Source organism: Stomoxys calcitrans, chromosome 4 (assembly GCF_963082655.1).
Source record: "Stomoxys calcitrans chromosome 4, idStoCalc2.1, whole genome shotgun sequence".
Taxonomy (NCBI): domain Eukaryota; kingdom Metazoa; phylum Arthropoda; class Insecta; order Diptera; family Muscidae; genus Stomoxys; species Stomoxys calcitrans.
The window spans coordinates 62,943,035-62,957,138 of NC_081555.1; the positions used below are offsets into that span (position 1 = coordinate 62,943,035).

Sequence of the window (14,104 nt, forward strand, 5' to 3'; positions counted from 1 at the left end):
CGTTATCACACATAGCTCTGTGTTGTGTATGTTGTAGCAAAGCCTCAATCCCGTCCCTGTCTCCTGAAACCCTCCTTAGTCTGCCCACCGCATCCATAGTGTCTCCCCGTCCGGCTCAGGGCGGTGACTGTCGACCCATCTTCGCGTTATTAAATGCCCTCTCAATATTCAAGAGGCCGCCTTGAGTTGAAAATACGTCTCAACATCTCGCATCACTGCACAGAGGGCCGTTTTCTCCGAACTGCCCTTGGCTTATGCCTGAAGTTCTCCGACGTCAGACCATCCATCACCTTCAAGTCTTTTTTGTTAAAAAAAAATAGTTTTGTTTGTGATGTCAAATGCTACGTTTTGTGATATGCAAAATTTACTCTTTACATTTACGATACAGTGTTATTCCGAATGGGAAAATGGGAAACTAGACATGACTATTGTTTCAGCAAAAATAAGGCTAGTGTTTAGCAAACATTCCCATATTCGATTTTAATTCACAAAGTGTGCTGTTTTCAATACAGAAATGTGCTCAAATATTGTAGATGTATAACTGCTGAGCTGACAACAAGTTCTTGCTTTTAGTTGTACTTTATACTCTTATAAGAGTTTTATTTATGTAGCTCATTTCTCCATATGAAATGGAAACAGCCACTGAGACATATCAATTTGCCTCCTGGTCTCATTCAATAACTTTTTTAAACCTGGCTGTGCAAACATTGTTTTTTGGGGGGTGGCCACCGTAGCGCAAAGGTTAGCATGTTCGCCTAAGACGATGAACGCCTGGGTTCGAATCCTGGCGAGAACATAAAAAAATTCTGTGGTGGTTATCCCCTCTTAATGTTGGCGTCATCTGTGGGGTACTATGTCATGTAAAAACTTGTCCCCAAAGATGTGTCTCTCTGAGGCATGCCGTTGGGAATTAGCTGTAAAAAGAAGGAAAACACTCATTGATAAGGGAGAAGTTTGCCTCTGTTCCTTAATGGAATATTCATGGACAAATTTGCATTACCTATGAGGAACTCCATTTGCCTACTGGTCAATATCTCATTTATTGCTCTGCTAATTTTCACATGACTGTTGTGACCACTGGCCCACTAGCTCATTTCTATTTTTTAGGAAAATAACATATGGAATGTAACCATCCACTGAGACACACACCTCCATTTGCCTACTCGTCAATATCTCATTCATGAAGCTTGCAAATCTGCTGTGTCAACTTTTATTTTATTCTTTGGCTGCCTATATATGTTATCATTGCCCTTAAACTTGAATCGAAGCCACTCATTGATATGTGAGAAGTTTGCCCCTGTTCCTTAATGGGGTGTTTGTGAGGAAAATTTCATTTTGCAATATATGTATGTAAGCATTGAAGTAACTAACATCATTTGTCCCTTGCTGAGTATCCACTGTTGGTCGTTGATGTTGTGTACATTTTTCTTTGGAACACAACAATTACAACATCCCTCGAATGTTGTGTCGCAGACCTATGTAATCTAATGCTATTAATATTTTTACTCTCCTTCTACCAACCCCATCATAAATTGAGCAGCAACCATTTTAAACCAACAGTTTATGTTTTTAATCAATAGGTTTGCTTTTAAAAAAGGCAAAGCAATTATCGAAAAAATCATCTTACAAATGACCCCAATCGGACATATAGATCAATGGGGCAATATAGGACTCAAATGAAATTTAATTGGAAGTTGAATAGAAATTCGATGTCAAAATTGGCCACTACGTCTGAGAAAGGCTGTCCCAGAAAAATCTTCCGAAACATACAAGTCGGTCGACTGGGACAATATGGGGCTTAAATGGTAGGACTTTGAGGGTAAAGGACGAATAAGATATTCGAATTCCGGGACAATCATCAGGGGGTCCGCTACAAACCCCTCTAAGGGACATGCAGGCTGATCGACCTGGGGTGTAGCTACAATTCATTGATAGAAATATGAAAATTTTCTTCGATTAATTTTTAATTTGCCATTATGCAAGAATTTGAAGGATAAAATAAACATGTTCTTAACGCAAGGAAGGAAGGAAATATGATACATCAGAGACGTCTAGGCTCAGGAAGATCCTACCCTGTGGCGGAAAACAGTTGTCCTTCTCTTAAATACTAATTTAAGTTGACGTTACAAGAGAGCTCATACACTCACACACTCAACTTTTAGCATCTTGTATTATAAAAGGGCTAAAACACAGCATTTTGTTAGTTTTGTTGTTTGGCTAAATGAATGAGATTTAATACATTTATCTTTTTAGTTTGCTTCTAATACCATACACCACCACTCTGGTACAGGGTATTGAAACTTTGTGCAATTGTTTGCGAGGGGAGAAGAGTTAGACTCATTGATAATATGCCAAACACTTCCTGTGTCCGATAGCGTTCGAATGAATAGACCGATCCCCTGTTTTGATTCCTCATTTTCACCCGAATTGGCTGAGCCTCATTTTCACCCGAATTGGCTGAGCCTAATTTTCACCCGAATTGGCTGAGCCTCATTTTCACCCGAATTGGCTGAGATCTGACACATAGACTTATGTTCCGACTGTCAACAGCAGGTCCGAATCGAAACTGATATTGCCCTCATATAAATCGATCCCCGGAGTTGACTTCTAGGGCTCCTAGAAGCCTTAATTTGCACCTGATTTAACTGAACAATATGTCTAAGTACGATCTCAATTGGTGTATACTGATATAGGCCTTCTTAAATATCGATATCCCGATATGACTTCTTCAGACCATGGAAGTCACATTCAGCTCCCGACTTGATTGTCGCAAACAATTTCCGATTTGATTTTTGCGAAATAATTCAAATACGAACTGAATTAATAAAAGTAAATTTTTAGCGGAATTCGTTGTAGTTTGTACCCAAAACTCGACCCTGCCGAACTTAGCGTGTTTTTAACATTTCGTTTTTTCTGTAAATGGGATATGACCTAGATGCGTATTAAGTGAGATTTGAAAAACATATGATAATTTAAACGGGTGCTGTATCAAAAAATTAGAATACCCCCTCGAGTTCTCAAAACGCAAAGGTAATGTTTTTTTACTTAACTCGTGCGAAATATACCAAACAATATTTGTAGCCTTAACACCAATTTACTAAAAAAATTCTGATTTCGAAACCATCTTTGCCCGAAATGGGTATTTTGGGTTCTTTCTTTCTTTGTCTTTGGAAGGACTCTTAATCTGCAAAGAGAAGAATTTAGAAAATTCAAAAGAATAAAAGAAAATTATTGAAATATCTCTACTTGTTTTTTCTTACAAAGTTTTCAATCTGAATTTTGTTTTCAGAAAATTACAATTTCTTCCTTATTTTTGTTTTTATACATTCATCCGTCTGACGTTCATTCCAAAAACTAGGTGAAAAATTACATTTTTTCTGAATACGAAAATTCAAATTAAGTTCTACATACCTGTTCTCAAACGGCATTTTTTATGCTATCCCACAACTTTATTCTTAATCAAAGTAGCAACAAAATCTAGAATCGCCATCCAGAGGCAATGATCGTTTTTTTTTTTTTTTTAAATAGACCTTAAATTGACAGATCGGTGTATATGACAGCTATATGTAAATACGGTCTGATCTAAACCGTAATAGGGAAAGATGACAAGGTATCTAATATACTTACTGCTTGAAATTCCAGTGAAATCTGGTAAAAAATTCACCTTCTTTGGGCGTAAATCCTTAAGGAGTCGTGAGGCCTAATCTAACTCAATGTACCAAAATATCAGAAAAATTAGTTAAAAAAATATGCTTTCTATGGGCTTGAGACCCTAAACCTTAGCGCTAATATGGAAAAATGGAAAAAATGGTAGTAAAAAAACAACAAAATTTTATTGTAAAATAAACAAAAAACAAGAAGTTTTTTATTTTTTTTTAATTTAACACATTTTAAAAATGAGGAAAAAGAGGTTTTCTTTCAGCGGTATTTCAGAAGGCATTACTTACGCACTCTTTTAGAGCTTATAAAGGGCTAATTGTAGAAGTGGAAGGTAAATTTTAATGTCTCTGGAATGCCTCCTGAATTCATAACAGGCATTTTAAAAAGCCTGCTGAGATGTGCAGCTGGGTATCCTCGAAACTTTACGGCGGGATATATGAACAATGTTTAGCGAGGAAACACTAGAACTACTCGTTGATATTCATACTACTACACGTTGATTGCATATTCAGTGCTGCCCGATGTTTATCGCTAAAAATCGTCAAACTTAGTGCTTTTTTACTTGTTAGAATTTAGAACGCACAACCTACCTAAATCAATTAGATAATGCAATTTCGAAAGGATGGAAAGCATATACCTTGACTTCAACAATATTCAAGGTTGATTAATTTTTTTTTAATATTTTTTCATAAAAACATAAATATATCATTTTTGTTATAATGAGAATATAATTGTTATTGCTAAAACGAAACAAGCGATAACAAAAAATACGGAATTCAGACCTCAATAAGATTGGAGGACTAATAATAATTAAGTGGTTATTAAAGGTTAACGACCGATGTTTGTAGTTCATTTGACATTTCACAATTACAGACTTAAGACCGGTATGCAACTCAAACAAAATTTTCGTTGCCATAAGAAATGCAAATTTTCGAAATTTTCGTTTGCAGGTACGCAGCTCAAATGAAATGAAGTCTACCAAAATGGTACATTGATGTTTGTCGCCATCTTGTAATCTACACAGCTATTTTCCAATGGAGACATAAATGTCTTGGCTGCAACCGAAAATTTCGCCGGAGGTGCATACCCAGCTTAACTTAATTTTAAAGATGGAAAGATGCACAAATGAGCAACGGGTTAAAGTTATGAAATTCATCATTGACCTTTTAAATTTAACCGCCTTTTACATTAAAATAAGGCAATAATGCGGATTTTTTGTACAACGTCAGCCATAAACGAAAATTCTGTACTTGTATTTTCTTTAATTTGAGGTAAATTTCAGTAAAAATTAATCCCGAAAAACGTCAATTTCTAAAGGAATTCAAATCGAAAAGCGTGAAAGTGCCTAATTTTTGGCCAATAAATCGCCAAAATGACGTCAACTCCTCCCGTCTGGCAGCGCTATGCATATTCCCCAGGAAACTCTCCAACGAAGAACGTGGCACCAGTAGATGTTGGTACTGATATGCATTCGTCGAAGGTTATTGGAGAAATTGTGAGAAATTGAGTCTCACTACCATAAGAAAGTTTATTAAAAACTTACTTACTAAAAAATGCATTACTGCAGGCTGTGGATCTACAAAGATGGGTTAGCAGAGGGACACCCTAATTGGTTCGGAACCTAATAAAGCTCCAATAACCTGGCAATTCTGTAGCCTATAAAAAGATACCGGGCAAAGAACTTGACAAATCTATTTAGGGTGGAGAGTATGTAAGATTCTTAGTACGCTTTTACTTGTTTTGTGCTACATTTGTACACTACTTAACTGCTGCAATTTGCGAAATTTGGAACACTTTTTTTCACAGGTGGATCTTGCTTCTCTGAACTATTATATATAAAGTCCTTTTGATCTCGGCTTTAAGACTTAAGAGTTAACGTTAATATAATTATTTATGACTATATAGATATACACAGATGTGGTTTTCTGTCATTTATTCTAATTTCACATGAGGATATATTTTACAAAAAAATTTCTGAGGGGTTTCCTCAATCACTCTCTACTATTACCTTTTAAAACTAATTTTAATAATTTTGGTTTGAACTCTTGATCTCATGTTTGGTGGCCTTGCACGCATCCTCTAGCCTACCTACATCATCTTCATCTTCTTTTTTGGCCGGCCGGAGGACTCGAACCTGTGTTTGCAAGACAAGAATGGAATGTGAGTTTAGTGCTCTACATGGTAGTACGCCTATTTCCACAACTACCTCAACTAAATAATTTGTTGAAAGTCAAAAAAATGTCAATAATTTTATCTTGTAGAGACTTACTTACGTACTTCAACAAAGAATGTCTTTTATTCAATGTTAAAATTCGTTGAGAATTTAAAGTTTCCCATACAAATTTGGTAATTGGTTTTTTCTACGAGTTATATTTTTCTGTGTACTAGAAATTCAACTTGTGAAGAACAAATTTGAAATGGTCCTTACATCTACTATACTATTAACTGACAATTTCAATTACAATTCAATATCTCAAAAGTCCCGCATGATAGCGAAATGTCGCCAGCATTAGGAAGAGATAAGCACCTCTGAAGAAATTCTTCTGATGTTCTCGCAAGGCGTTCAGCGTCGTAGCGGACATACTGACCTCTGCGCAACGCATAGTATCGTGGACAGAGGAAACAGGTGTTAAAAGTCAACATTTCCATGTGCGCCCACGAAATTTTGAAAATAGTTTTTCTTCTGTTAAACTTTCGAACAATTTCAAAAATAGTACGTAGAAATGTCAGATTTTTAGTTTAAAAGATATGACCGTTTAAAGTGGACCAATTTTCGATTTTCATAAAAACACAAATTTTTTAGGTAATTTAGTACGATTTCGATTGTAATATCTCGAAAACTAGATAAATGTCTCAAAAACTAGATAAAGGGGTTTTTCCATTAATGGATATACTAAATAAATTAGAATTATCCAAAATAATAATAATTTCTTTAAGCTCCTCTAGATTAATCACTGTTTAAAAAGTACCCATTTTTCACTCTTTTTTTTACTTGAATAACGGGTATAAAAAAATATACCCGTTTGTACCCTCGCCATATTTTTGAAATGCGCTTTTTAATTGTCCCTTAACATAATTCAAAAGGGTTTAGCTTCCTGTACTTGCCCCATTCTCGTTTGGAGGAAAAATGTAAAAAAGACATAGTCGAAAAATCTTTGGAATAATTCTATAATATTTGAACAGATTAAGATATCTACAAGAAACTTTACATATCGAATGTGGAAATAGTCTCCAGGGGCTGAATTGGGCGTGAGTGTTGGTCATCTCTAACATTTCAAGTTTTGAAGTGCTGCCAAATAGGCTTTAAAAGGCTGATCGTCATGATTCTTTTTGAAGAAGATAGAGCTTGTGAAATCTTACAAAAACATGTCAATTAATAAAATAATTTGAAAATGATATGGTTGATAATTTTAAAATATTAGGGCCTTGAAAAAGGACAAAAAATTTATAATTGAAAAAAAAAAATAGTTTTGCTCCACTTAGTTACCATATTGCCACAAATTTTGGCTTTTATAAGCCATAATTAAGCACATAAAAGGCCCAGCACCCTTTTCAAACATTAATTTTATCAGCTGAACGCTTATCTATCAAATGCCGTTTAAAAAAAATTCAATTATCTTATTCGGTTCAATAGATATGATTTTTCCAATGAAAAAACTCATACCGCGCGACTGTGCTACGGTGGCCTCCTCTTCACAGATATTAGGGCGACAATATCTGAACTTCAGTTATACACATTGGTTAAATTAATATGTCATTCAGCAAAGTAGAAAAAAGTCATGTTCAGAAATTTTACAGCGTGAGCATTTTCCACTGGTTTTTTTGTTGAATAAACGATGTGCACGTCAACTTATCTGACTGACTGTGTATAATTTGCTCTTAAATAAATTTTATTTGTCCGATGAAATTGCTCTATTTTCGGAGCCTATAGGTTCTTGCTCATAAAATATTTTTATATATGTAACTCTTACACATTTGTAAACTGTATTTGGAAAAGTATCATTTGGAAAAAACGTGCTGTTCGAATTTTGGTTCATATCATATTTTATATGTGCTTTCCCCCTAACGACCCTCGATCGCAAATTTAAATGTAGATTCGTACTCTACTATAATAACCTTTCATTTGAGTTCTTTAACGTCGTGAGCCAAATTTGTATTATACTTATATTGTTCTAACCGGTATCAATTGAGGTTTTAAAAGGAGGAGAAGACTGGGACAGATTGCTCATTTGTTGTCCTTGATGCCAAATTCGTTCCATTTGTTAGTTTGGCATGTTCGTGTTTTTGGTTTTCTGTAAGGGTACAAACAAAAATTCGTTTAAACCGTTGTATTTCTCCTATGGTGTTCCTTTGGCACAATGTTCTAGATTTGGCACAATGATTTTTCAGAAAATTGTTCCCCTTGAATTATTTAAGAACGGCAAGGCCTGTAGCATGCAACTACCCACATTTCAAATTAACTTTGGCAAATGTTTTATTCAACTTTGTTTGAACATTTTGAATTACGTTGGGCGATCGCTTCAACATTATTCAACTACCTTAAATGATTTGCTACAACTCAAGAGAGCTCCTTGCATGCATACAGCTTTGCATATCGCCAGATTATCAAATTGAGCTTTATCCTGACGGCCAACCTCAAGATACACCAACTGCAAATAAGTTTCTCTAGCTTTAATTTTAAAAATTGTTTTCAACAAAATTGCGCATGAGAATGAAGAAAATAATTGCATAGAACTATTAGAGAAATATTTCTTCTTAAAATTCAATAAATCCAAAGGAGATGCACAGCTTGCTGATCAAATAAAGTCTTAGTTTTCCATAACACTTCGTTTGTGATTGGATTCATAATGGAATTATAATAATTTAATTGAGGCACCTCACCATCACGTATTTCGTTGTTCTATCTGCAACCACTTAAGCACAAACGAAAGGACGCAAGTTCTTCGTCAGTGCACGCCATGAACAAGACGATGATGAATTTATTTGGGTAGCACAAGGTTTTAATTGAATTTTACCGACCATTTTCGACATCAAGGTTTCATTTCGATGTTTCTTTGTACTCTCCTGCCTTGTTTCCCATCTTTCACCATGCATTGATAAAAGGACATGCGCTCAGCATACATCCAAACATGTGTTGCTGGCTTTCGTTTCCCCACTCCTTCGTCACAAAATACATTCCAGCTATCAAAACCAACCATCCAACAAACCAAGCAACAAACTGAGCGTAACATTATCAAAAAAATAAAAAAATGATTAAATAATAAAATCAGTATAATAATGACCTGTTATGTTTTAATTAACACACATACATGGCTAATAAACACGCACTCAGGATGTCAAATTAACGACACCGTGTAAATACTCCGCCGCATATTAACACATGTCAGAATGTTTTTCCTCTATAACAAACTGCCGATAAAGTCCTTGGGCAGGTTGTGCAACCGGATGGGTTTGTTTGAGTCTGCATCGTGGTTTGAATTAATCAGAGTGTGTTTTAAAATGGCACAAAAGCGGATATACATAATCGCTTGCAAAATAATTTAAAAGCATTTGGTATCAATTCGATATGTAAAACTAAAAAAAATCGTCATTTCAAACGCATGGACACCGACAAATCCTTGCATCCAAGTTTTCTTAAATCTATACACCCTATACCCATTGCTTGAATCCCGTCATAATAATTGGAGTACTAAGGAGTTGCATTGCCGATCCTTTAACTGCCGATTTAAAGATTGATTGGTGGTTTGGGAGAGAAACCAAAACTCTCTAGAAATTAGGAAGGGTCGGGCAACTTATTTGACTGTGGAACAAAATTCAATTTTTTTCGAAAAAGACAGCGAAAACTGCACAGATTATGAAAGAAGAGGCAAGAGGAGAAGACACTTGTATCGCTATTTTGAAAACAAAGTAAACAAACGAGAGGAGAAATTTTTGTAAATATTCGGGTTACCATTACTACTAATCCTTTAACTTTTGGTGTGTGGTATATTTGCCAATATTACTTCTCCCCTATCTCTCTCCTTTGCGAGATTAATGAAAAATGTGTGAATACCCAGGAAAAACTCTCATTGCCAAAAAACCAAAAAGGTAACCTCATTCAAGAACTAATAACTACTTATTTTTAGACATCGTTTCTAATGACTTTTATATGGCGATGTCGTGGGAGGAAAGTCCTTCCGCACAAGCATTCCAATAGTTCAAAAATAAGTACTTATGCCTAAGCATAAAATTTTTCCAAAAATAATGACAGTTTCTTTGAAGAAGACAAATTTTATATAAATAATACTTATTATAAATGAAATTAAAACTTTACCTTAATCACAGCCGAGAGTTGAACCAAGAACCTTCCGTTTTCAAAGCAGACGCTCTACGCATTCATCCACATTACTATTGTTTGATTAAACATTATTTTCTCCTTTCAATATTAGCTTACAACACAAAAGCAAACTTTAATTCTCTTTCATCAGAGTTGGCCATGTCTTTGTGTTTATCTTTGACAATAGAATATGTCAAAGGACACAATATTCTAACACATGGAAGTGATTTTAGTAGTCTTGTGGCACAAAGCGTACTTCGGAAGATTTACATACAAAGGTCCCGAGTTCAAACCTCGGATCAGCAAAATGATTTTTAAATTTTTTATTTCTTTAAAATTACGTCCGCAGCATGCGGAACAACGGATTTGTGGAGAGGTAGAAAAAATTACAAATATTTTTTATAATAATAACGCCCTCCTAGTGCAACTAAGTGGTGTCGCTTTGCGGCAAGCCTTCGGACTCGCCAATAAAATGTAGGTCCCATACTATTGAGCTTAACGTTGTAACGGACAGCACTCATTGGTATGAGATAATTTCGTCCGCAGTTTCTTAATGGCATTTTTAACAATACCAAGGTCATAATAATGATTTTTTTCTATTTTTACAAATAAGTGCTTATTCTTGAACTTCATCGAATGTTGTATGTAATGACATTTGTACTACCGATAACACAGATGGTATTCCTGTTGATAACTCGTTATATTTTAGCAGCTAGTAAATCTAAAGATAATGAGTTATGCATTATTTTACATGCCAAAAATAATGACATGTACTTCCAAAATCCATCCTTAAAAGGATCCAAATCGGTCACTTGTTCTTTCTTCTATATTAAAAAAGGGTACTTTCGGAAACATTAATTGTGCCTACAAAATTATTTAACCAATTAACGGGCAAGAACGAGTAGATAATTTTGCTCATGCACAACAACAAATAACAAAATAAAGAAGCAAACCCTTATTTGTACTTAATCCGATCGAATCCCAAAAGGTGCACTCCGTCAAACTATAGTATATAACACTTCAAATCTGCTATCACCAATGTTAACTTCTACCACGAAAACATAAATAGATAATCACTGAGCACAAACATATTTTTAAGCTAACACATACCTTCTACTTTAAATAAAAACCTTAGTTAATAAAATTATAAATCAAATCTTTTAATATTGCCAAAAACCACTCCCTGAGTAATCTGGCGTTAAATTCTTTCAATGCGCTTGCTGCAAGTTATGCTATATTTGACAGCTAACAGCTGTGCGAATATTGAAAGCAAAACCAATGTAATGCTGGCGACTTATGTGAGCAAAAAATGGTATGGCAGCCATGCAAAACTTCTCCCCAAAGAGGTGTCGCGCTGCGGCACGCTGTTCGGACTCGGCTATGAAAAGGAGGCCTCGTGTCATTGAGATTAAACTTGAATTGGACAGCATTCATTGTTATGTGTGTAGTTTGCCCCTGATCCTTAATGGAATTTTTTATGGGCAAATCAGCATCTGAAGGATCAAATGCGTTGACTCATTGCCAGGTTCTCAGCAGGTAAATGGACCGACATTACATAAACTTTTCTCATTTTGTCTTGGCAGCAGCATGCTTACAGGTAAAAGCGTCACCAGCAATTATCAATAGACTATAACGAAATAAATTTGGATTTTTTCACTGTAAAGGTTGACACTATATTCGGTTTTCGCGGTGAAACTCCATTTAAAAAAAAAATGAAATATTGATGAAAAGTGTTCCTTCCGCTATAACTTGTTTTTTCATCTGGTGAAAATTTACATTTCACCACGCCCAAGAAGAGCACAGTCACAGTTGCTGCGCAACAAGTCGTTTTCTTATGTAAAATAAACGCGATCGCGAAACTTCAAATTGTAACTAAGTGTTTGTTAGTGTTAGTGATATTGCTCACATGTACTTACTCGGGGTGGAAAGAGTAGGTACATGTGTTTGTGGATGCATACATAAGAAACTATTTGTATATAAATATAAAAATGTAAATAAATATACTTCTAAAATAAATAAAAAATAAATGTTTGTTTCAAAAACTATTGTCCGAAGTAATAACGATTGTGAAAGAGTTGTGCTTTTGGTCTTGCTATTACAATAACATTATTTTCATACAAGTTGAAGATGCAGGCAAAAGCTTTTGGAAAGTTGTGTTTATTTTACTTATACCAAATTATCTATTTTACTTATACAAAAATACTATAAAATCTAATTATTTTTACAAATAGAAGCATAATTCGTTTCTTTTTAAATAGTTTTGTGTTTCATTATTTATTAATTTTGAAGGGATGGGTTTTGGTTGAACTTGTAACAACATATATGAATTTGTATGTAAACATGTACCTAAGCAGCTGATAAATTGGTTGGTGCCATATGAATTTATTTATATGTAAATGGCAACATTTTGGCCAAAGAAACCCAAAAAAATTAAAATGTGGCAACCTTGTCAAACCTCCGAAAGAACGATTTAGGGAAATTTTGCCCCCAAAAAAACGTAGTACCAACCTTAAGGAAAAAGATTTTTTACCGGTCTGAATGTGTCGATTTTGAAATGTTCATTCTTTTATGCTGCTCAGCAATTGCAACGAAAAAACCATTGCACCTTAATCAAAAAGAAAATACCTAATTCTTATTCGATAACCAAACGTCGAAGAGGAACAAATGCAATAACCATTAAATATTATCCGTCTACTCGTAAATATACCTTTGATTTTTTATTGCGAATCGAATGCAGTGGAAATGGATCTGGGTTTTGTTGCAACGTTGCACACCTATTGGAAATTTCTACATATTTACAGTCTTATCACAAAACTTAATGTTGATTTGTAATATTGTAGGTGTATTTGACAGTTCTTTAAAGGAAAGCTGTCAAATAAACCTATTTCAAATTTACATTAAGTTTTGTAAATTAGGCCGTAAGTCTTTGGCATCAGTATTGTTAAGGAAAAATATTTTTTTAATAGTACTATTATTTTCAAAACGCAAATAAGACAAAATTTCTAAATTTTCTATATTTTTGTGTTGAAATGATGTGAATTCTTGCATATTTTACTGCAATATTAGCTAACAAAACATCCTGTTTAAAATACAAAAATCTGCTGAAATGAAAGCAAAAAGTTCCTTTTATTAACTGCTATTATTTATGTTTGCTTTTTAAGGCTTGTCATGTGTTTTGATTACTATGGGTTGGAGTCAGAGTATTAAGTATTAAGGAGTTGGAGAGCGGTTTGGAGTCGGGGCTAACGTGCTCAACACAGAACCAAACTCAGAGTCCGGCTCAATAATCCGACTCCTACTTCGACTCCGGCCTCAAAAACTCGACTGCGGTCGACGCTGCTCAAATGGTCCATCCGCTTAGTCCAATTTTGACATACTCTTTCCATCATTTTTACCGGTATCTCACAACTAAATGTTGTCTACCAATGTATTAATTGAAGCGAGCATATCTGTATAGACATGAGCTTGACATTGCCATACGAAAAAAGTCTAAAGGCTTTGAATCGCACGATATAGGTGGCCATTGACCGGTCCCGAATTGGAAATAAAATGTTTACCGAACTCGCCTCTCAATAAGTCCATTATTACGCGTGCTGTGTGGAATGTGGCACCGTCTTGCTGAAACCACATGTCATGCAAGTCAGGCTCTTGCATTTTGGAAAAAAAAAAACGTTGGATATCATCTCACGATAGAACTCACCATTCACAGTTACGTTTCGATTCGCATCATCTTTGAAAAAGTACGGTCCAATGATGCCACTAGCTCATAAACCCCACCAAAATGTAATATTTTCTAGATGCATTGGTAGCCCTTGCAATGCTTCTGGCTGATCTTCATTTCAAAATCGACAATTCTGCTTATTTACGTTCTTGATTGAGTCAGAATGGGCTTCTTCGTAGAATGGAAGAGGCGCGCCACGCATTTTGATAATAAAATTCAATAATTTGCAAGCGTTGTTCGTTTGTAAGACGATTCATGGTTAAATTATAGACCAAACTAAAGATGTTTAACAGTGGAACAAAATACGAAAGTGCGTGAGCTCTTCAAACCAGTATTGCCCAAAAGATTATAGCTAAACAAGTAAAAGCGTGCTAAGTTCGGCCGGGCCGAATCTTATATACCCTCCA

General features: G+C 35.0%; 1 protein-coding gene and 1 long non-coding RNA gene across 2 annotated transcripts in view; one reads left to right on the forward strand and one right to left on the reverse strand.

Annotated features, from left to right (window-relative positions):
• Positions 1–14,104, forward strand: part of LOC106089988 (mannosyl-oligosaccharide alpha-1,2-mannosidase IA) — a 268,411-nt gene that overhangs the window by 161,474 nt on the left and 92,833 nt on the right. The window lies entirely within an intron of this gene.
• LOC131997375 (uncharacterized) lies at positions 3,015–3,340 on the reverse strand. Its single transcript, XR_009398226.1, has 2 exons — positions 3,261–3,340; positions 3,015–3,184 (listed from the first exon to the last, which is right to left on the reverse strand). It is a non-coding gene; the product is annotated as an uncharacterized LOC131997375 (long non-coding RNA).